Source organism: Phaseolus vulgaris, chromosome 10 (assembly GCF_000499845.2).
Source record: "Phaseolus vulgaris cultivar G19833 chromosome 10, P. vulgaris v2.0, whole genome shotgun sequence".
NCBI lineage: Eukaryota > Viridiplantae > Streptophyta > Magnoliopsida > Fabales > Fabaceae > Phaseolus > Phaseolus vulgaris.
In genome coordinates, this window is record NC_023750.2 from 33873623 (window position 1) to 33899188 (window position 25566).

The window sequence follows — 25566 nt, forward strand, 5'->3', positions numbered from 1 at the left end:
GTAGTAATTATTACATAAAGGTGCGACAATCGTCAGACTTTAAGTCAACTAGCTTTAAGTCCTACATAGACATAAATTTTTTAACATTTAAAGAGTATCCTTAGGGGTACCATCACACACTTTAGACATGACAAAAACTTATTTTCTCCTTTTTGGTCAAAGTGTAACATGTGCATGCAAAATATGTGCATTTACCTACCTTCCTTAGTGTCATATTCTCTCGTATCTTTATTTCAATCAACTCAAAATGACCATTTACATCATTCTTTACTTTCCATTTATTGTTAAGAACAATTAAGCTATTACATACATTTTTTTTCTACATGCACTGCATTTATACAATGTCTAACTTTTAACTTGTGCCAATACAAAAGATCAAAGAAAGTGAACTTCTTCTTTCACATGTCTTATAGAATATTTGACTTCTTTTTCAATTTTCCAAAGACATTTTTGCATGTTCTTTACCTTTTTATAAATTTGAAAATTAGTGGTGAAATGGGCGTATTGTCATTCTCTTGATGTAAATAAAAAGTTTTTCTCAAGTTGTAGTATGACTGATAACTTTTAAAAGTCTTCGATGTTGAGTGTATATTGTCTTACTTACTTGTTTCAATTGTTGATATATAATGTCTTTTTCATGTACATGTCATGATTTATGATCATTTGAAAAATTATCATATATAGAAAAGTAATTGATAATACATGATAACATGTATTTGGAAAGATTCATTGTCAAGCTCATCAAAGACTCCAACTCCCTCATCCAGGACATCTTTAAATTTTCAATCAATGGACTTCGATAACCATTTTTCCTTTTTCGATTGTTATGTATTAAAGATCATCATAGAAAACATCATGTATTTTTCGCTTCATACACAACCTAGAAGGTAAGGTATTAATAACAAGCAAAGCAAAAACAAACCATGTACTATGATTGGTACTAAATTTACCAAATAGATTCATTCCATTTGAATCTAGGCAAAGCTTAAAATTTAGTGACTCTTTTCAAAATTTTGAAAAACTCATAATCAATGTTCTTCTACTGCATAGATATAATTGAAAGACAAAACAATTTATCACATTTCATCTTATTTGCATGTCATCTAAAGCTTTTAACATTACTTGGGTATCCAAACAAATGATTAACCCCTTAAAATGATTGGAAGATACCACAATCTTCATAGGGGTACATCATTTGTCATCTCATCACTACTACTGTTTTGATTTTTGTCCTTCACCTTGTAACATGATAACCCACACTTAGGACATTTTTTCAACCATTCAAACTCTTTTCTATATGATATGTAATAATTAGAACATGTGTGTATCTTTTTATTTGTCATACCCATCAAAGAAAATACCTTCTTTCACTCTTAGGCTTTGTTTGGATTAGAGGTTGTGGGGGAGTGGAAAGTTGAGGTTGTGGGGGAGTGGAAGTGTGAAGAAAGTTGAGGTTGTTTGGATTGGGGTATGTTAGAGTGGATGTGTGAGGAAAATTTATTGAAATTGGTGAATGATGCGATGGTTGTAACAATATTATAAATTATTTTGAATAGTAAAATTTGTAAGATTACAAATTTACCCTTGTATATAAAAGAAGAATAAATAATGATTAATTTTTTTTCATATTTTAGTTATAAATAAAAAAAATGTTAAATTGAAAGAAATAATGAATTATAATTTTATTAATTGAAAATTATTTTTTACTTAAGTTAATTTATTTACATAATTTTAATATTATTTATGATTCTTTAAATTATGTTATGTTGTATATATATAAATATATAAAATTAATTTTAATAAAGATTTCCATTATTATGAATAACAAAATGAATATATTTTAAAAAGAAAATAGATATTTAGAACAAAACATGAATATTAACTAGTTGTCAAAATATATAATATAAAGTCATTACATTTGATCGGAAAACGATATAATTAAAGACATTTTAATTTGTTTGTAATTTAGAAATTATGTAAAGATGAAGAACATAATAATGTTAATTAGAAGAAGAAAAGACATCCCCAGTAATAAAATTTTAATCCTTCACGTGGAGACCTTCAAACGGTTTTCTAAAACACATATCTTATTCCGTTCTATGATAATAATTGCATCTTTTTCATCGACAACGTCTTCAATGTACCATTTGAAAAAATTACAGCCTAGAACCATGTCACTTCTAATCTGTTTTCAAGAAAAGAATAAAATTGAACAATGAATAAGTTTAAAATAACATTGTTAAGTTTGTATCAAACCTAATTGAATAAATTTTACCTTGTAGTTGGGACAACCCCAAAAAAAATTTCCAGCATTTTTTTTCTGTTGTTATTCTCAAAACAACAAACTGTCCACAATCACAAATAAGAGCAACGAAGGCACTTGTGCTCCCAGTAGCATGGTTAAAAGTACCACGTTTTTGCACACTGCAACCAGTACAACTAGATGACGATGTGTTCTGATACGCAGACATTGAAGGGCACTTAACCAATGTTGTCGAAGTTCCGTATTAGGTAATGGAACCCAAATATGATTTATGCATAATATAAATAACATGTTAAAAAAGTTACATTAAAAAACAATATGATTATGTAAATAAGTAGCATGAAAAGTAGCGTAAACCTTAATATTAAATAACAATTTGTCAATGTTCAACGTCAAAAATAACAATAACAATAACAATTTATTAATGTTCAACATGAAAGTTATAAATAAAAATAACAATGACAATAACGTCGAATGTCATTCAGAGTATCCTCAATTCGGTCCATCCTTTGATCAACCCTGTCAATGTGAGTATTCATGTTTTGTATCCTGGACAAAATTTGGGTTAGCAATTTAGTTTGATTGGGGATTGCCGGATCAGGTTGACCACCTTCAACATGTTGTGCAATTGATCCTCTTCATTATCTTCTTCGTTTGATTGGTGAGGCCTACCAAGTTGTCATACGCCATTGAACTGGAACATATTTAATTTTGTCATACTCTTTTTCCCAAAGTAATGATTCCATCCTAGCATTATTGGTTGTTCATTCGACAAGTCGAAACCATACACCTGCAAAATGCTCGTTATCAAGTTTGCATACGGGAGAGGCATGTTGTTATCCCGACATTTGATAATGTGCTGCATGATGTAATGAGGTCAATTAATGACTACATTATTTTTTATTAACCACAACATCAAAATATCTTCATTTAGTAGTTGTGCGAAGTTGCTTCCACGAGGGCACAAGATATGCACCCAAGTGTAATGCAACAGTCGGTCATTCATTTTCAAACTACCGACATTTCTGAGATTTTCACCTTCAACATCTTCACGAATCATGGACGATAATGCCAGTACTCGATCAAAATTCAGTTCCTCAGGGATCGTCCCAGGGGTTAACTTAACACTGTCATACTTGAGATGAGCAATGGTCATCCAATCCATTTCTTTAATATGTATCATCCTTCCGCAAATCTCAATGGCAAGGTGACCAACAAGTGTGATCTTTACATTTGTATAAAATACTCTTACGAAGTCCTCATAATACAGAAGATTAATTCTAAGGAAAGGTTGTAAACCTTGCCAATTCAAAACATTTTGGAATTCAAATCCTGGAGCAGCAAAAAATGGAGTATGCATAACTTTTGGTGGTAATATTAGTCTTGCGTGAAACTTTTTTTCAAACACCACCATTTGACGTCTTGTACTAAAGTATCTTGAATAATCAAGAACTTGTTCAATCCTCGTTGCTGGCTGAGGAGGAACGACAACATCTTCTGCTGGAGATTTACCCTTATGGGTTCTGTTACGTTTCTAGGATAATGATGTCATGTATAATGCAATTACTACAATAAATAACTAAACAGAAGTTAACATAATATCATAAACATAATGGTAGGTCTTTTCAAACACAATAGTACAAGTTCACAAAGCAAAATATTACATGTCCAATAATAAACAAACACAGTCAAATATTACATGTCCAATAATTAAAGGTAACGCCGACGCAAAGATATGAAATCAACGCCTGGTCATAAATCCAAAGAACTTTGTCATGCAACGCTCATATGGCATCCCAAATAGTTGCTTAACTCTTCCGGGATGGTCACATAAAAACTCGTAGCTTTGATCCATGACGTGTTCATCCTGAATGTTAAGCTCCACGAGCATTGCCCAAATATCAGACTCTGAGTATTGGTATGAGGCATGGCGTCGATGGTGGTGTACATGCTCAACATATAGGTCATTTCTTCGTCTAATTTCGACAGCTATATCTTGAGCTGCCGTTGCCTGTGCACGAGCAATATTCACCAACTGAGAGGCATTTTCATTTCCATCCTTCATTGATGACACACATTGTTGAAGATTAGTATTCAACATTGCGAAATGTTCATCAATGTCATCCATAGTAGGACCTTTTCTCTTTGATCCTCGAGATGAGGATGTGCCCGCAGAGCCAACAGACGACATAGAATGAGTGTTTGACGGGGTGTCTGAAGGAGTGTCACTAGATTGGAAGTGAGGAGCATGTGATCGTGGGACATAGTCATCTGCCTCCTCATAGTTCGGTTGCTTGGGATATAATCCATATTATTTTCCCTAAGGTTGATACTGAAATTGCTCATGTCAGGAGGTGAATTGATGTCACGGGCTTTCCTGACCCGACTTCCCGTGGCTCTATCATTAGACCACAACTCCTCCATGAGGTCATAATGGCGAATGGGATTCACACGCCATTTCGCCGCAAATGGTTTGGCCTACATAGATGTCACATATTAGTATTTTGAGTTGCCTATGGTTGCCTATGCACTTCCAGTTGTTGATGACATTCCATCCACTTACCCATAAGCCATTTTGAGTTCAGAGAGTGGTAATTGGGCAGGTGCGATGGAAGAGGAGATGCAGTCTTTGAAGAAGAACAAGACGTGGAAGCTGGCACAATTACCAAAAGGTAAGAAGGCAATTGGGTGCAAATGGGTATTTGCAAAGAAAGAAGGATTTCCTAATAAAGAAGATGTTCGCTACAAGGCAAGGTTGGTTGCTAAAGGCTTTGCTCAGAGGGAGGGAATTTATTATAATGAGGTATTTTCTCCATTTGTTAAACATTCCTCCATTTGAATTTTGTTGGCCTTGGTAGCACAGTTGAATTTGGAGCTTGCTCAACTTGATGTAAAGACCGCGTTCCTACACGGTGATTTGAAGGAGGAAATCTATATGACTCAACCAGAAGGATACAAGGTTGATGGTAAAGAAGACTGGGTTTGTAAACTTAGCAAATCGTTGTACGGACTGAAACAATCTCCGAGACAGTGGTACAAACGATTTGATAAGTTCATGAAGGATCAAAAGTACAAGAGAAGCAAATATGATCACTGTGTGTATTTACGCAGACTTGAAGATGGTTCCTACATTTACTTACTCTTATATGTTGATGATATGCTGATTGCAGCAAAGAGCCAAGTTGAGATTGACAGGTTAAAGGCTCAGTTGAGTAAAGAGTTCGAGATGAAGGATTTGGGGGAAGCCAAGAAGATTCTCGACATGGAGATAAACAGGGACAAGGAGAGGGGAAAACTTTGGCTGTCACAGAAGCAGTATTTGCAGAAGGTACTACAACGTTTTGGTATACACGAAGATACAAAACCTGTAAGTACCCCACTTGCTCCTCATTTGAAATTGAGTAGTCGTTTATCTCCAACGACTAATGAAGAACGAGAATATATGGCGAAAGTCCCATATGCAAATGCAGTTGGAAGCTTGATGTATGCAATGGTGTGTACAAGACCAGATATTTCACAGGCTGTGAGTGTTGTTAGCAGGTACATGCATAATCTGGGCAAGGGACATTGGCAAGTTGTGAGATGGATTCTACGGTACCTCCAAAATACCTTAGATGTTGGATTGACATTTGAGCAAGATGAATCACTTGGTCAATGCATAGTTGGATATTGTGATTCTGATAATGCAGGTGATTTGGATAAGCGACGGTCTACAACTGGCTATTTGTTCACTTTAGCAAAAGCGCCAGTTAGTTGGAAGTTTACCTTGCAGTCTACGGTGGCTTTGTCTACGACAGAGGCATAGTATATGACGATTACAGAGGCTGTGAAGGAAGCAATTTGGCTTCATGGGTTACTTAAAGACTTGGGAGTTGGTCAGAAACAACTTGAGTTATATTCTGACAGTCAGAGTGCTATTCATTTAGCAAAGAATCAAGTCTTTCATGCACGGACGAAGCACATTGATGTTCGTTATCACTTTGTGCATGAGATTCTCGAAGAAGATGAGATTGTTCTCCAGAAGATTCACACTACGGAGAATCCTACAGATATGCTCACCAAGTTGGTTACAAGGGCCAAGTTTGAACATTGTTTAGACTTGGTTAATATCTTGCACATTTGAAGTTGGCGCCCGGAGGCGCAAATTTGAAGCACTGCAAAGTTTGTTTTTGTAATGTTTTGAGAAGATTTGTATTAGGTGGGACTTGAAATTAAGCCAAGGTGGAGATTTGTTGATTTTGGCTTAATCCCAAGTCCCACATCGGTGGGTTCATTGTTTGGGAAGGATGTTTGAGGGTTATAAATTAAACTCTCCTCCTTCACTGTTATATATCCCAATTTGTAATATCTTCTCCCATAATAGCAAAAGTGAGCTGTTTTTGCTGTGCTCGGAGATTAGGCTAAATTGGCCGAACTCCGTTAACAATTTTCTGGTGTGTTTTTTCCTCTTTATCTCTTTTATTATTCCGCTCTGTTTATTCAATATTATTTGTCGGGTAGCTTTGTTAGGGTTTTGTTTTAGTGGGGAAATTACCCGTTTTTCCCAACAGGTTCACTGTAATACATCCTAATCACCAGACCTGAGTTATCCTACAGTGTCAACAAAGTCTGCCAGTATCTTCATAATCCTCAACTTCACCATTGGAAAGCTATAAACCGCATTCTGTGATACCTAGCTGGAACATGGTCTCATGGTCTTCTTCTGCAGCCTTCACCTCATCTCACCATTGTCGCCTTTGTCGATGCTGACTGGGGGTCTGATCCAGATGATCGTAAGTCCATCTCTGGTTATACTGTGTTCTTCGGATCCAATCCTGTTGCCTAGTCTTCCAATAAGCAAAAGACAGTCTTCCGCAGTACAACTGAAGCCGAATATCGAAGCATTGTCGCTGCCCTTGCAGAGATCAAATGGGTTTCCAATCTGATTCAAGAACTGAGCATCTCTTTTCCAGCACCAAATATTTCTAGTGACAACTTTGGAGTTGTTCTTCTTGCTGCTAACCCCATTATGCATTCCAAGACCAAACACTTTGACCTTGATCTACACTTTGTGTGCGACTCCCTTCAACAACATCAACTTCAACTCTCTCATGTTCCAAGCCATCTACAACTTGTTGACATTCTCACCAAGCCTCTCACTGGGTCTTCCTTTCACAAGTTTATGGCTAAACTAATGGTTGTCTCTAATCCCACCATTAGTTTACGGGGGGATGTTACTTAGTCTCTGTAACAGCTTCTGTTACTCTGTTATACCAACCACTGTACTCACACCCATATATAAATATAACTATGCATGGCACTGTTGGTGTAATTGGTTTTACATAGAAAAATAATACAAAGCCTCTCTCTTCCCACTTATTCTCTCACTATATTCTTTTTCTCTCTCTCCCATTTTACTTACAGTGTCAGTCTCTTTGTACAAATGTGATCTCCTCTGTTCTATATATAAAAAATGTGTTAATTTTTAAAATTTCTTTTAATCGTGTCTTAATATTATGATGTAAAGAATGATTAAATTTTTATATTTTCAACCTTTTAAAATTTTCATAAATCAATATATGTTAATAAGTCGATGAACACATTTTCAAAGATTTCAATTGTGAAAGATGTTTTTTTTTTGTTTTAGTAATAATAATGTTTGAGATACAACTTAATTATACAGAAGATCTCTTTAACAACTTTTCGGAATTTTAATTTGATAAAATCTCTTCTTATAAAGTTAGATGAAAATTAATAACATGCAGGCTCTAGAGATAAAAGGATGAAAGAGATTTACAATGAGTTTTTATACATATTTATCTCTTCATAGAGACCACTTCTAATTCTTAATATTGAGTTGCTCTAAATAGACTAACGATGTGTAAATACAAATGAGTATTATTTAACCTCGGTCACCCCTGATAAAAATAGACAACAATAACTTTTGGTTATAGACACATAGTATTATTTTGACTGCGTCCACTTGTAGCTAAAATCCTATGTATTATTTGGAACTTAATCACTCTTGACCAATTCATGGAGTATTTTTTGAAACGTGTCACTCATGTCTAAGACTAAGTATGTTATGGATAATATCCGCTCCTTGTTGAAACCAAAAAGCTTACAAAGAAAGTGATAAAAAAATCATTGGATTGATCACTAAAATAGAAGTTACATCTCATGACAAATACAAGATAGATTCACTATTTTAGGTTGTTTTACAAGACAAGCATTATCGCGTTCTTCCTCACAATTAGAAGGCTAAGAAGCTTAAGATCTTGTGCTTATTCTTGTAGCAAAACTTTTGTTAACCTTCCTTATAGAGAGCTTGAGAGTAAAAAAGTTATTGAACATCATTTGTAGTCAATGTGAGGGTCTTATTTGGCTACTACTTCTTCTTGCATCTAAACCTGCTTTATAGCTTCAAGACGGATTAAATACTCTTGACTTACCATTGAATGTGTGTGGTTTTTTGGCAACACCTTTAAAACATGGCAAAGCTTCACAAGCTTGGACATGTTGCTTCTCTTCATCTTTTGTGCGGAGTGCAAGGCCTGAAATAGTTTATTGACTTCAAACCACTAACATCTTTCCTTTTCCAGAAAAGTTGTTTGCATGAAACAACTCTCAACACATTCTTCAATATATCTTGATGTTGATAAGACATTGCGAGATCTTATTGAATAAATAGAGAAGCGTATAATCCTTGCAAGCATAAAATAAACATTTATTAAAGTTTAACATGTACTATAAAATATTTAAGGCTTGCATCTATCAAATGAAATATACTTATCATCTATTCAAATAAAAGTTTATTTGACTAAGTATGCTCTCTTGCAATTGTTCGAGCTAAAGTTTATCAGACGATGCATGTGCACAACACTTGCGTCTATTAGACAAAACAAATTTTAAGTAGCACTTGCAATTTTTCAACCACACAACTTGTGTCTGTTGGGTTAGACTGAATCCATTGTTTTTGACATTATTTAATACACATAAAATTAAGTTTTACACTCAGTTATTTAAGCACACAATCAAAACCAAACAAAAGGTCTGTTGAACTTCGATAACATGTTTTTGTAAAGTTTTCATATATATTTGAATTGTATTGATTAGTTTTTCTTAACACATTGGTACTGGGTTCAGGGATGTCCGACTCTTGACAAATTACATTGTTTTATTTTTGGGATTTTTGTATTTTACTTTTTATTTTGCCAAAATCTTGGAAAAATTATCAAACTCAATAGTCTATGTAAATACGAAAGAGTTTCATAATATCATAAACTCTTAAGTTCGATATTAAAATTTGTATTATCCAAGATAGACCCGGATGACCAGGCAAGATGATCCTTTTGTTGAATTCCACAAGTTAGAGCGCAATCACATGAAAAAGAATATGTTACTAGTTGCATTCCCTTGTATTATTATTAAAATTCATAGTAAATATGTTTGGATATATAAATTATAATATAATATTTAAAATGAATAATTTAAATTATGATATTAATTTTTTAGTTATTGACAATTTTTTAAAAAATAACTTTTTTAATAGATAAATAAAAATAAAACGATATATTGAAATAAATTGATAATAAAAAAAGACTGCATAGTAAAACACTTTTACAAAATGAAAGGAACTCAATAATTATGATAACATAGAAGTTTTTTTTAGGTTTTCTCATGTTTGCATTTTCAATTTTCTAAATAGCAAGTTTGATAACCATGTTTCTAATATAATTGTTTGTAATGATTGATTTGTTAAAGGAGTAAACCTAGTTTCATAATTAAGTATTATTTTAATGAAATTTCTTTTATATTATATTATATTAAGTGAATCTTAGTTTTTCATTTAAAATTCAATACAAAGATTAATTATTACCTCCAATTAAAATGTTTGTACGATTTATTTTATATAAAAATAAAAAGAAGGTGTACTTATAGTCAATTTATTGAATCTTTAATTGCCTAATTGAACAACTTAAGAAAAATAATAATTTTTTAATAGTTCCTTAGTACATATATTATAGTTTACATTTCATATACTTCATAAAATTTGGTCGATTGTATTTTGTGTTGATATTTGGTTGCATATATCATTATGGTTGGTTTTGTTTCACTTCTTTCATTTCATGTCACTTAAATGTTAAATGTTGCCAAAATTTTGTGCAATATAACACAACTTCCTCATTTGAATAGAGTCACAACTTTGATTAAAAAATGATAATTACATGCATGAAATAAAGATGGATTGAATGATGACTATAAGAAAGGAGTATAAGAGTTTATACAATTTGTGCAAGATAATGCTTGCATTATATGTGACCTTGTGTAAATTGTTTGAATATGAGGTGACTACTTGTTACAAAAATTAACGAACATCTTCTATGTGATGTTTTATTTGAAATTATATTTTTCAATTATGTGTCAAGCTAAGGAGTTCGTTGATTCAACCGTGGACGAACAACTCAAAGACACAATTTGTGATGTTGGAGCATTATTTCATTTCAAATGCATGTATATGAGAATATGTTCAGGGATGCAGAAACTTCATTGTATCTCGGTTCAACTAATTTGACATAGGTTTTAGCGATGTTAAGGTTGATCAATTTGAAGGAAATTAATAGGTAGACTAATAAAGTTTCACATAGTTGCTTCAGTTGTTGAAATACATACTTCTAAAAAAATAAATTACCTAATCATAATTATGAGTCAAAGAAGGTATTTTCTTTGATGAGTATGACATATAAAAAGATACACACATGTTCTAATTATTGCATATCATATAGAAAAGAGTTTGAATGGTTGAAAAAATGTCACAAATGTTACAAGGTGAAGGACAAAAATCAAAACAGTAGTTGTGATGAGATGACAAATGATGTACCCTTATGAAGATTGTGGTATCTTCTAATCATTTCAAGGGATTAATCTTTTGTTTGGATACCCAGGTAATATTAAAAGCTTAAGATGATATGCAAATAAGACGAAATGTGATAAACTATTATGTCTTTCAATTAATTCTATGCAGTAGAAGAACATTGATTATAAGTTTTCCTAATTTTGAAGAGTCACTAAATTTTAAGCTTTGTCTAGATACAAATGGAATGAATCTATTTGGTAATTTTAGTACTAATCACAGTACATGGTTTACTTTTGCTTTGCTTGTTATTTACAACTTACCTTTTAGGTTCTGTATAAAGTGAAAAATACATGATGTTGTCTATGGTGATCTTTAATACATAACAATCGAAAAATGAAAAATGGTTACGAAGTCCATTGATTGAAAATTTAAAGATGTTGTGAATGAGGGAGTTGGAGTCTTTGATGAGTTTGACAATGAATCTTTTCAAATGCATGTTATCATGTATTATCAATAACTTTTCTATGTATGATAATTTGTCAAATGATCATAAATTATGATATGTACGTGAAAAAGACATTATATATCAACAATTGAAACAATATACGTTCAACGTTGAAGATTTTTAAAAGTTATCATTCATACTACATGTTGAGAAAAACCTTTTATGGACATCAAGAGAATGACAATATGCCAATTTCATTGACTAATTAAATTTATAAAAAGGTAAAGAACATGCAAAATGTCTTTGGAAAATGGAAAAAGAAGTCAAATCTTGTGTCAGACATGTGAAATAAGAAGTTCACTTTCTTTGATCTTTTGTATTGGCGCAAGTTAAAAGATAGATATTGTATAAATACAGTGCATATAGAACAAAATGTATGTAATAGTTTAATTGCTCTTAAAAATAAATGGAAAATAAAGAATGATGTAAATTCTCATTTTGATTCGATTGAAATAAAGATACGAGAGAATTTGACACTAAGGGAGGTAGGTAAATGCACATATTTGCTTGCACAAGTTACACTTTGTCCAAAAAGGAGAAAATAAATTTTTGTCATGTCTAAAGTGTGTGATGGTACCCGTAAGGATACTCTTTAAATGTTAAAAACTTTGTGTCTATGTAGGACTTGAAGCTTTGGCTTAAAGCTTGATGATTGTCACACCTTTATGTAATAATTACTACTTGTACTATTCATGAAATCTTACACAAAGTGACATACTAGAACTCACTTGTGTTCATTCTTCAATTCAATTAAAAGTAGTCATTAACACTTAGAAGTTGAATGTCATCTCGTGTCAATTATATATGTTTTTTTTCTCTATCATTTTTTCATGTCATGGTGACTTTACTTGTTTATCCGATAAGAGAAATTAAATTTTGTTGACCAGTCTACTTAAGATGCATGTATTCAATTAATTGTTATGTGAAGATTTTGAAAAGTGTGTGTAGAATCAATATAATCCAAAAGCTTTCACAATTGAAAGTTACATTATAAAAGAAACTATTAAGTTTTACTCAATGTACATATTGAAAGCTAACTTTGTAGGATTTCACACCAAATCTTGGCACAACATGATCTATAAATATGATAACCAAATCTCATTAAAAAGTGTTGCAAGTACAATAAATATACTTAATAACACATGAGATTAGCCAAAAAAACCTGAGACAACTGAAAAAAATGAATGATGATGGAGTATAACAAGACTTGCATGGTTTGGTTTAAAGATAAAATCACAAAAAAAAAACATTATCTAAAATTTAACATGGTTGAAATGGTCTCAAGTTTGATGTCATATGTTCTACCGGTTATAACATTGATTGACTTTTGGAAGATAGTGTAAAATACATTATTCTTTCTTATCTTTACATATTCTATATTTCGTTCACTAGATTGTCTAGTGTTCAATCTAGTGTGGTGGATCCTTGATCCAATGTTAGTCTTATATATGAATAATTATATATTAAAGATATTAAGGGAACCTCATGATGCAATTGTCTAAATGAAAGTGCTTGGACATCTTGGGCAACTTTTTCCAAAAGGTTTTTAAAAGTTGTCATGTCACTTTCATTAGAATTGCGAGATGGAGAAAACATGGTTAAAGACTTGTGTCCTAAGTATTTTACCTCAAAAAAGATAAAGATAGTAGTGAAGGTAACTTTCCAGGAAAGAGAGGTGAGTCACTAGGACTTCTTAAGTACCAAGTCTTTCCTTGCCAAAAACTATCCCTCAAAACTTGTCTCACACCTTTTTCTAAGTAAACCACGTGAGTCACAAGTAGAATGTAAACACAATTTTATGCAAAGAAAACAATACAAAGCAATTAACAATACAAAACAAGTACTTAAAGATTGCTAACTAAAAAGCTTTAAGCTAGACGATTCCTAAGGTGAGGCTTCTAGACACTTGGAGCCATTGAAGACACACTCACCGTCTATACGTAATTAATCCACTAATTAATCAAAGTTAAATGTAATTACAACTCAAAGGAAATACAAAAAAAATAAAATTGAATTACACAAAATAAAATTCAAATTTCCTAAACTATGCACTCATTGTCTTGTGATTGATCTTCCTTGTTGTGTTCTACAAAATGTATGTATTTGTATTTGTATTTGCTGCAGCTCCTTACCTTAACCTCTTATGGTTAGCCAATTAAAATCTTCAAAATAGTACCTACTAAGTAGGATTGAACTCACCACAACATTAATTCCACTTAATCAAGCACCAATTTGAATTTTGTCCACCAACAATTTAGAGGTCAAGAAATGAAAGCACAGAACAATTCAAATTTAAAATTAGGACAACAACAAATGGATTTGATTTATAAGATACCACTAGAAGGAGTATTGAATAATATTGGAAAAGCAACAAAAGGTAGCACACAAATTGAACCTAGAGATTGGCATTAGAATTGATTAGAAAAACCAAAACAGTACTACTGGAAATTTTAGGTCCAAAAAACGTGACTTATAAAATTTATGCTGAGCTGGCTATTTGAAATCTGATTCTGAAAATTGAACCACAAATAATTCAAGGTCCTAGAAAACTTATGGCGCTGAAATCACACCAAAATTATGCACCAAATAATTGTGATAAATGTTTCAAAATTCTTGTCCAATTACTGTTTCTTTTGGCGCCAGAATGCACACTGTTTTTGTTTGATTTATCATTTTTTTCTATTTTGTCTTTTGATCTGATTCTTTTTTTTCTTGATTTTCTAATACATCAAACTGTATAGATCCGAATTTTCATAATTTTTCTTCAACGTATTTTAATTTCATAACAAAAAAAATAGCCAGCACAAAATTGAAAAACAAAGTAATCCTAATTCTAGAATTAAAAACAGATTGAAGAAACTTCAAAAACACAATGGAATGGATGTATATGAATTTGTATGGATCTAACACAGAAATATGAACTCAAACTAAAAATAAAAATGCCCCAAAGGATCAACAAACACAAAATATAAATCTGGACTCAAATCAAATCAAGAAACCAAAATTATCAAAAACAGAACTACATGGAATTGATGACAATTTTAGGAGAAACATGACTAGACAAAACACAATTGGATTAAAAAATTAAAATGACTCAAGACACACAATATGAACCGATTAGAATTGCAAATAAGACTCAACTAAACTAAAAACAGAACAACAACACAATTCTATATGGATTCCTACACAAATGTGAAAATTAGAAGCTCAAGAACAATTTGAACACAATGCACCGATTGGATTTCTCCAAACAACACCTAAATCAAATTAAAATGTCAAAAACAGCAAGACAATATGGAAAATTGAAGAACAACACGGAAACAAGATGAACACAAAAATTAAAACGAAATAAGGCACTTAGCTCTTGAAGACCATGGCTCTAGATACCAAATGATGGATTTGTGCCTTCCTAGTTTTGGTTTTGTAGATGAATTGCGGAAGCTTCGTGGTTTGAAGATGGAACAAGGTCCTCCTAAGAGTGATGGTGACCTTAAAGGTGCATGAGAAGTAGGATCTGAGAGTGGTGAGGCCAACTCTTCTTGGAAAGGGACGGTTTAGGAAGATTAAGAGCTTAACCTAGGAGGTTTTGGGCAAAGAGTGATATTGGCACAATTTTGGCAGCAATTCACTCATGTATTAATCTTGCAAAACTAAGAGCCAGGGCACTCCTTAAATAGCACTAGGAGGCCGGTTTACAAAGTGAAAAAGAGAGGGAAATTCAAAGTGTTTGCACATGTGAAAGTGGCGCCTATTTTCAGCACATGTGAGGTAGGTTCTAAAATGCTTCCATGTGCTAGAACCTTACGCTCATTTAGGTTAAATGTGGGTCGGACCTAGGTTGAATTAGAATTAGGAAATTCTAATTAAACTTAGGTTAGCCTTCTAGGTACCACTTTGCATGTTTCAACACAAATACAAAAGAATTAAACTATGCTACTTTTGACAAAAATGTAAAAGCTATTCTACGATTGAATTTGGACATCTTGGAGCATGTAGAGATAAGTCTTTCTGCCATCAGTAGCAGTGTTCCAATGCTCTTCAAGCCTTCTAGCCATGGCCCTTGTGATTGGCCCAATATGACATGATCAGTAGCAGTGATGCTTGGCCCTTTTCCATCAGGTTATCTAAGAGTCATGAAAGCAAACTCATTCTACATCTAAGTATGAACCAAGGGTATTGAGATTTAAGGAAGTTTATTTGGTGACATGGTACGAAAGAAGATATAGTCAAGTATGTAGTTACTTGTTTGTTTAAAAATAAAATAAAATCAAAGACCGAAAAATAATGACTAAGAAGTATGTTAACATAGTTTGACATTCCCTGTAATAATATTTCCATGAAGTTTATCACCTACTTGTCACATACAGTGAAGAAAAATAATTTTATGAGTAATATGGTATGGATTAATAAACACTATGCATGTTCTACCTATGGAAGATAATGATATGCTTGAGGTAATGCAATTAATTGGGTGAGATAAGAGGTTTCAATTTAACAAAAGTGGTGAAGAAGTGACATAAGGTATTGTAACTAATGTTAAGGAAGATTGTGTTTGATTGCGTCATTCTTATTTTTCATAAGCTTGGGAATGAATCCTTTAGCACATGGTATTGGGTGGAGTGAGATGGTGGTAGATTTTACTCTTAGTTCTAAGTAGAGGTCTCTAGTAATTGATGTTGCACGTCCTTCTGAATATGAGAATATTTCCAGAGGAATAAAATGAGCTAGTGATGTTGTCACCACATATGACCATTAGAAAGTAAAAGAGGTTCTCCCAATAAATATGGGAAGAATCCATTTGATTTAATTATACCTATCTTGGGTTTCTATGGATTCCATTTCTTTGGAATTTTTTGTTACCTATATTAGGACAAGCTTGGATTGGATAACATGAGTGTTATTAGAGATATGCTTGCAAAGAGGTTGGTGTGAGATGTCTTTGTTCATGTTAGAATACAACAAAGTTGTGTATCATTGAGTTAAGTGACATTTCTTAGGCAATTTGACAAGAACCTTTCAGCACAAATACTGCGAAATACTCAAAGATCACGGGGTTGACCTATATGATTTGTTTGAAATGGAGAAAAAAGACATTGAAGCAATCATTAACATGCACCAGGAGAAAGTTTCAAAAAACAATTAGTGTATTTTTCATCACCTCAATTATCAACAACTGTGAGCCAAATTTTGAGAACTATGATGACTGAAGTCATCTTTGATCTGGCAGAAATCTAATGCAGATAAATGAAGAAGACCATTAAGTTTCTCCTTGGGTAAGCATGATTTTATGAGAGTTACGTCATTCCTTGGTGTAAGGAGAGCAATCATATCTAAGAAGATGACTCCAAAATTCATAGGTTCTTACTAGATTCTCAAGAGAATAGGTTCTATTTTTTATAAAATTGTTTATCTCTTCCGTTAACCAACATTCATCATGTTCTTCGTGTATCATAACTAAGGAAATATATATAATTGGTCACAATCATCTCCTAGTTTCTGATTTAGTTAAATAAAAGATCTCTCTTTTAAAGTGAAGTCAGTTAAAATTTTGGGTTCTTAAGTAAGGTAACTTCATGGTAGAAATATCAACATAGTCAAAGTATTGTGAAATCTCATGTAATGTGATTCCACTTGAAAAATAAAAGAAGATAACAGAATAATATTTCTTGGTAAGCTAATTTTCGAGGACGAAAATTTTTGTTGTTGGGGGATAATTGTCAAACCTAAAACCACTGCCCTCACCTTCTTTCTTTTCTTTTTATTTTTTTTCTCTCTTTCCCTTTTCCTCCTCTCTTCAATTTTTTCTTTCATAATTCATCTATTTCTAAATCTAATCACACCATGCAGTAGCTGAGGAGTCAGGCTACATTTCTACCCTATCAGATTAGTCATCAAACTTAGCAGGCCCAATTGAGAAAAGTGTTTCTCTCAACTTGATTAAGCTCATACTAAAATTTGGTAATATTTGTTATAGGTTCCTAAATTTTGGAGTAGCTCTCCCCTGTTTGAGGTAGAATTTCCATCAGAATAAGGAATTTAAGGTAAGGGAAGCTAACTTTAATTTTTCATAACACCCTAGGCTAGAAGATTTGTACATGGAGGGGACGTTGTCCCAATATTCAATTTCTATTGCAGGGATGTTAGTTGATAAAATTGTTTGATAAATATTATATTTTGATAGTTAGAAAGTTAAATATTATTTTTGATGTTGGAAAAGTTTTTGAATGGTATGAATTTTTAAATGTTATATGATTGAATAATATGTATTAATATGAATATGAATGATGAAAATTGTATGAAATTTATGTCACACATTTGGGATAATGTATAAGTTGTTGTTTGATGACATTAAGTATGAAAAACCTACATTTAATAGAGATCCTCTAACTTCACCGATGATCTAAGTCATATAGACTAAGATATCAAGTGGTGAGAAGCTGAAAGGGAGTTCATACAAACTGGGTCCCGTTGTAGACATTCGATATTGGATGTTTGAACTTACCTTGATCTTTTCTATTGGATTTGCTGGTAATCTTTGGATCAAGTGTTAGTCTCTAGTAGGGGCATACTTAATAAATCTTCCGGAAGACTATGGGATTGAAATGAAATCCAATTATTATGATTGAAAATAGATCCATGTGTGGCCTATATGAATGATTATGGAGTTGGTATTGAAATTTTAGATGACAACATTTAAATAAATGTTTATAAATGATTAGTTTGATTGGTTCTTTTTGCATGAATTAAATACGTTATTGGAATTTTTTTTCATTAGCTTACCCTTGTTTTTCTTGTTGTGTTTGAACTGCAACAACTGTACTACGTACACAAACAGATGATCATACAGGTGTTGGAAGGTCTAGAGGGCTTTAAGATGTAGTTTTAAACCTTATATTGTTAATATTTGTATTTTTTGTAAGTCATAATCTTATAATAGAAATATTTTGAAAAACCCCAAGTCTGTATAAAAATCGGTAGAACTTGTATTATAATAGTTAGGTGTATTTTCTGGGGTGTTTGAATGATATTGTATGATGGAATGGTATGGAATTAAATTCATACATTTGGGATAATGTATGGACTGATATTTGATGTGTATTAAGTATTGATACCTATGTGGTAACTTCCAGTGACCAGGGGAAGCATTGACCACTAGACCAGACAAGTTCTTTGGTCATATTATCATTTTTATTATACTTATACATATTAATATAATTTATACATATTAATATAATTATTAATAATAATAATAATAAAATAAATTATATTTATATTATTAATATTTATTAATATTATTCATATTATTAATATTTATTAATATTATAATTAATATTATTATTAACATTATATTCATATTATTAATATTTATTAATATTATTATCAATATTATTAGTATTAATATTCATATTATTATTAATATTATTAGTATTAATATTCATATTATTATTAATATTATTGGTATTAATATTCATATTATTAATATTATATTCATATTATCAATATTATATTCATATTATTAATATTAATTTTGATATAAATATACATTTAGATATTTATTGTGTGTGTATAGTAGTTTTATTTGACTTGAGTAATATTACTTTTATCCGGATATAGATAGATAGAGAGAAAAAGGAAGAAATTATATAATATTAATATAACTTTAATACTATAAATACATATATATTGATTAATATATTTCTTTATTTAATCATTAATTTTTTAAAACTCATGGTTAAATTTAAATTTACTTTCATATTATATATATATATTAATATAAAATTATTTGATATCTTATTTTCAAATATAGGTTATTATAGGTAGTTGTGAAGTTTTTGTTAGATGGCTATATAGGTGCTTGTATCTTACACTTCTTTTCTGATTTGAGATTCTTGTATAATGATTGAAATATCCTTAAAATGTTTCCTTTAATTTTTTTTATTCTTTGTCAATAAAAAAAATCTTATTTTCAAATATTTACTTACATAGATTAAAATTGATATAATGTATAATTTTTAAAATATTTTAAATTATAAATTATTTAATCACTTTGTCATTATGATTTATATATTAGTAGAAAGGGTTATTTAGTAACAACTTTTTACATAGATTTATGGAATAATTAATATAGTTTAAACTATAATGATATGCTAACTAGTAATATGTATTAGAGATTTAATTAATAGTTAATGTAAAAGTCATCATTTTATGTTAAAAGATAATATTGTTTGTTGACAATATTCTTTACTATAACACAAGTAAAACCAACTACCTATAATGAACTTAATTAAGTCAATATGATCGTAAAATAATAATTAATATTGTTAGTATTGTTAGTATTGTTAGTATTGTTAGTATTGTTAGTATTGTTAGTATTGTTAGTATTGTTAGTATTGTTAGTATTGTTAGTATTGTTAGTATTGTTAGTATTGTTAGTATTGTTAGTATTGTTAGTATTGTTAGTATTGTTAGTATTGTTAGTATTGTTAGTATTGTTAGTATTGTTAGTATTGTTAGTATTGTTAGTATTGTTAGTATTGTTAGTATTGTTAGTATTGTTAGTATTGTTAGTATTGTTAGTATTGTTAGTATTATTAATAATAATAAGTATAATAAAAATCATAATAAAACTAAAGAATTTGTTTGGTGTAGTGGTTAAATTTTCTTTGGTTATTGAAAGATTGCTGAAGGAACTTGGCTTCAAATCCCCATCCCTGCTAATTTTATTAGATATAGATGATCTTGTGTTTTAGATGTTTGGGTATAAAAGATACGATATAATACAACAAATTAATATACTTCTAAAATGAATTATTATTGCGTCAGATATTACACTTTGAATTGTCCATATATACTTGAATTTTTCAACTAGTTATTATTTATATTAATATATAAATAAAATATGTGTATAAAATCTAATATTAAGAGTACAATGGTTATTTTGTTTGATAGGATAGATAGAATCACAAAGAAAAAAAAAATCTTAAAAAATTGCATCCAAATTTTTTAAATAATATATTAAAAAATAAGCAAATGTCAAGTTTTAGATATTTTAATATTATACATAAAATATATAAGTAAAACAAATGTACACACAATGTACACCAAAATAAAACAAAATATACAAATAATGATAAAATTGGTAAACAAATATATATGCCATAATAAGAGTTATAAAATATTACGAGGACTCATTATATATTTTTATAAAAATATTATCATAATAATATATCCTAAAAATATATTATTTTTTTAAATTCAAATTTTTAGTTTCTCAAATAAGTAATGGTTCAGTTTTTGATATTTTAATATTTTATATAAAAGATAAAAGTAGAAAAAAGCATATGTATATAAGTACACGAAAATAAAACAAAATAATAATAAAAATAAAATATATTAATAAGAGTAAAATTGCTAAAATAATATATATACCAAAATAACACTTACAAAACAGTTTATGAAGAGAATCTTAATTATATATTAGTTATCAGGACTTATTATATATTGTTATAAAAATATTATCATAATATATTTCAAATTCAAATTTTTGGTTTCTCAAGTAAAAAACTCTCCAGTTTTTGATATTTTAATATTATATATAAAAGATAAAAGTAATCAAAATGTGTACACAAGATATGTATACCAAAATAAAACAAAATAATAATAAAATAAAATATACTAATAAGAGTAAAATTGATAAAAAAAAATATATATGCATACCAAAATAATTACAAAATCATTACCATTTTTTTATTATATAATACCAAAGGAAATACATGTGTTGGCAACGTGTTTGATTGACAAGAGCCTAATTTTTTGTCAAGTAATTTGCTTAAATAATGAAACTTAAGGTGTCCTTTCTCTTTACCAAATTTCTTAAAATGACATGCTATGATTTCTTCGACACCATCTTCCCACACCAAAAGAAACACGGATTTCAAATTTTTCTGAACAAAATCATATTTGTTTTCTTCTATAAATACCTGTGATTCATAATTTTGTGTACATATATTCTGATTTTCCCACACCAAAGCAAAGCAACACGGATTTCAAATTTTTCTTAACAAAATCATATTTGTTTTCTTCCATAAATACCTGTGATTCATAATTTTGTGTACATATATATTCTGATTTAATTTTGTGTACACATATATTGTCATTCATAATTTTGAAGATTGATCAGAGGAAATGGATTTTCATACCGATCCACTTGTTGCTATGATTATGTTTGGGGGGTTTGTAATTTTTATTGTCTTCATTACACTTAAATTAGTTTGTGAATTACTGCGAGATCAAGAGCAAGTCGAAATACCAAGAACTAACGTAGAACTGATATTTTTCCTTTTTTTCATTTGAGTTCATTTAGATAGTTAAGTAACATGATTAGTGATAGGTAATGAAACAAAATATTAAACTCTTATTACTTAAAAGTTATGGCTTTCAATTGTGCTTATTTTTTAAACTTCATTTGAGAAAATGATATATAGCAATGTTATGTCAAATCTTTATTGTGATTCAGGTGTCATTCAATTTTGTAGAGGAAATATGTGATGAAAATTTTTAATCAGATAAAGAAATGGATGCTTGGTATTAATTAGCATGTATACTTCCTTTTAAAGCCAATAACTTTTGTTTTGCCTGTGTTCTGTTCATGTTGGGTGCTTCAGATTTTAACTTCTGCACTGTTTACTTGCCAGCAAGAATTTCATGATAATGACCCTGAACCTGGTATTGTTGCTGCAACCCCCACGTTGAGTTTCAACCATGAACACTTCGTTTCAACGGGAAGCACACAGTTAGTCTAGTTTATAGTCAATGTTCTTAAGGATTGTTGTATTTTATCCTTTATTTTGAAACAAACATTTTCTAAAGAATCAAAATGTTGATAAATCAGTGAATTTTTTTTGTAGGTGTGTGATTTGTTTGGAAGAGTTTAAAGACAACGAAGTACTGCAGATCACAAAGTGTGGTCACACATTTCACATTTATTGCATTCATACGTGGCTGAAAAAAAATTCAACCTGTCCAGTATGTCGATTGTCAGTATCAAATTCTTCCGAATCAGAACATGTAATTACCATTAGATATTCTCTGGCTGAGTCCAGTAGTACTTTAGAAAGGAACATAAACACTGAGCAAGAGTCCAGTAATACTTTAGAAAGGACCGTAAACACTGAGCAAGTTTGTGCTTAATATTATGTCTATGTAAAAGAACATTTCTTGTAATTCTAGATCCTATAAAGTTAACTTAATAGTTAGAAGTGCTCTAATTGTATTTTTAATCATATTTCAATGTTTTTAATTTTATTTTATTTTATTTTTTCTTCTAAAATAAAAAATCCTTCAAATGTAATTAGTTTGTTAAAGTTGGAAAAAATTAAGTGAAAGTATAGAAAATTGATGATAAACTAGCTAATAAAATTAAAAGTGTTTACAAATTAATAACTAAATTATACCGTAAATATAAAACGAAATTTTAGTTATAAATTAAGTTTGGTAACTACTCATACATTTAAACAATTATTACATTTTACATTTTCAAATAATACATCTTAAAAGAGATAGTAAAATTATGATTTTGTTTTCATATTTAAATTGTTATTAAATAAAATGAGATTATATACATGATATTGTGTTTTAACTAATAATTTGATTATTTTTTATTATAATGTTATATTAAGGTTTTTTAAAACGGAAGGGTGAAGGAAAGATTATAATAAGATAAAAGAAAATAGTAGAGAGATAAAAATGGGAACAAAACAACTTATGAAGTAGCATTAAAAAATGGTATAAGGTATAGTGAAATAAATTCATCTAAAGATTGAATAAATAAATAATATGAAAAGTGTGTCTTCAATGGTGTTTGGAAGAAGAAAAAAAAGAAGATAAAAGCACCAACTTGGCAAAACATAGTGTATATTTGTTAGTGAAGGTTAGAGGAATATTCAAATTTGTCTTTCCTTCATCGTGTGAATAAAACACCAAGTAAGAAAAATGAAATTTTGGAAAGGTAAATATGATGAGCTCGTGGAAGAGAAAAAAAACATATTAATTCAGAATAACTTTTTATAAGATAAATGAGTAGTTTTTATTTTATTTTTAACTATCCATATTTATATTAAAAGTCATTGTAATTATTTTATTTTGTTTTGTTTTCGGATATCACTATTTTTTAAATCTTCTAAACATTTTTAAAGTTAAAGCAACCGAAATACTTATCATTTTTATACTTTTTTTTAAAAATCAATATTAAACATATATTTACTGTAAAAGTATATTTTTCTAAACTTTTATTTCCTTCTCTCTTTAATATTTTTTAGTTTTTTTTTATTTTTTGTATTTTTAAAAATCAATTACACTATATTTCTTTTAATATTTTGCAATAAAAAATTTAATTATTGGATGAAACTGAATGTTGAAACTTATAAAAGAACAATTTATACTCTTGGACTTCCTCTATAAAACCTCACAAAATGTTAGTTCTAAAAAAAATCTTTAATAAAATTGAAATTAATTCTATTTGAACCTATTTTCAAACAAAATATTTTAATAGTTCCTCACAAAACAATTTTATAATTTCACTATAATCAAAATGATTATATATAACTAATCTCAGTTTACTTCTTATTGATTACATAAAGTGCATATTTGTTAATCTCTTAATAAAAGACATAAAGTGCATATTTGTTAATCTCTTAATAAAAGACATAAAGTGCATATTTGTTAATCTCTTAATAAAAGATAAAGTTTACAAGTATTTTAAATCACTTATAATTTTTAAGAGGATTTTATAATTTTCATTCCTAACTATCAGATAGATAAATTATTTGAAATATAAGAATAACTTTTTTAGGAGAGGATATAAAACTTTTTTTTTTTAGATAACTTCACATTAACAGAACAAGAAAAATGGTTTTAAGGGCTTTATTTTTACATTAAAACCTCTATTAAGTCATTTATCCAGGGTTGCAGTTTTCCCCACTAAACCATCCATGAGAAAGGTGTTCGTTGGGGTTTTTTTAAACCTCAAGAAAATTCTTTTAGAACCCCTGTTAAATACCATGAGTTTAAGAACCTCCGTAAAATACCATGAGTTTAAAAACCTCCGTTAAATACTATAGGGTTAAAAACCGTCCTAAAATACAATGGATTTCAAAACCTCTGTTAAATACCGTAGGTTTAAGAACCCTAGTAAAATACCATGAGTTTCCAAATTTTTGTAAAATGACTTTCACCCCATTTTCCACCATCTCTAACAATCATTATGACTTCTCTCTTCCATCATAGACACACTCTCTCTTGCACAGACTCAATGGTCACTGACGACAGTCCTAACAATGAATCACAATTCAGCCACACTTATATCTATTATATCTAAGGAGAAGAAACACTAAATAAGGCACTACCATTGCTTCTTTCATCACCTTACTGCCCCCCAACTTGGTCACAAGCCACCGTTAACTAGCTTGACAACAGTTGGTGTTTATTACTGCTTTATATATCCTAAATAATTGCATTATCTATCAGATGTGGGGCTTCAAAGCCATGTGTGTTCTTGGCTTCGAGGGCTTCAAAGATTGCAAGAACATATTGCGAGGAAAAAATAACTTTATCACTTTTCACTTTCACAGTGAATTAATTATTAGATGCATTTTAAAATAAAAAGACCTTAATTTAAAATATTTCAAAATTATGAGAATTAAATATTAATAATTATAACTAAAACTAAAATTGCACATAAAAGATATGTACATCAAAAGCTAAAACAAAATAAGTTAAGTTTTTTCGAAGAATGAGCTTGTAACAAAAAAAAAACTAGAAATTTTATAAACCAACTACTACCAGTAAATACTATTGAAATACTTATTATCCAAGATTAGTTGTTGAAATTCTTGTTATCCAAGGTTATTTTGGTGAGTTTTTAAAATAAATTTTTTAAACTTTAGAAAAATTATTTGTAATGTA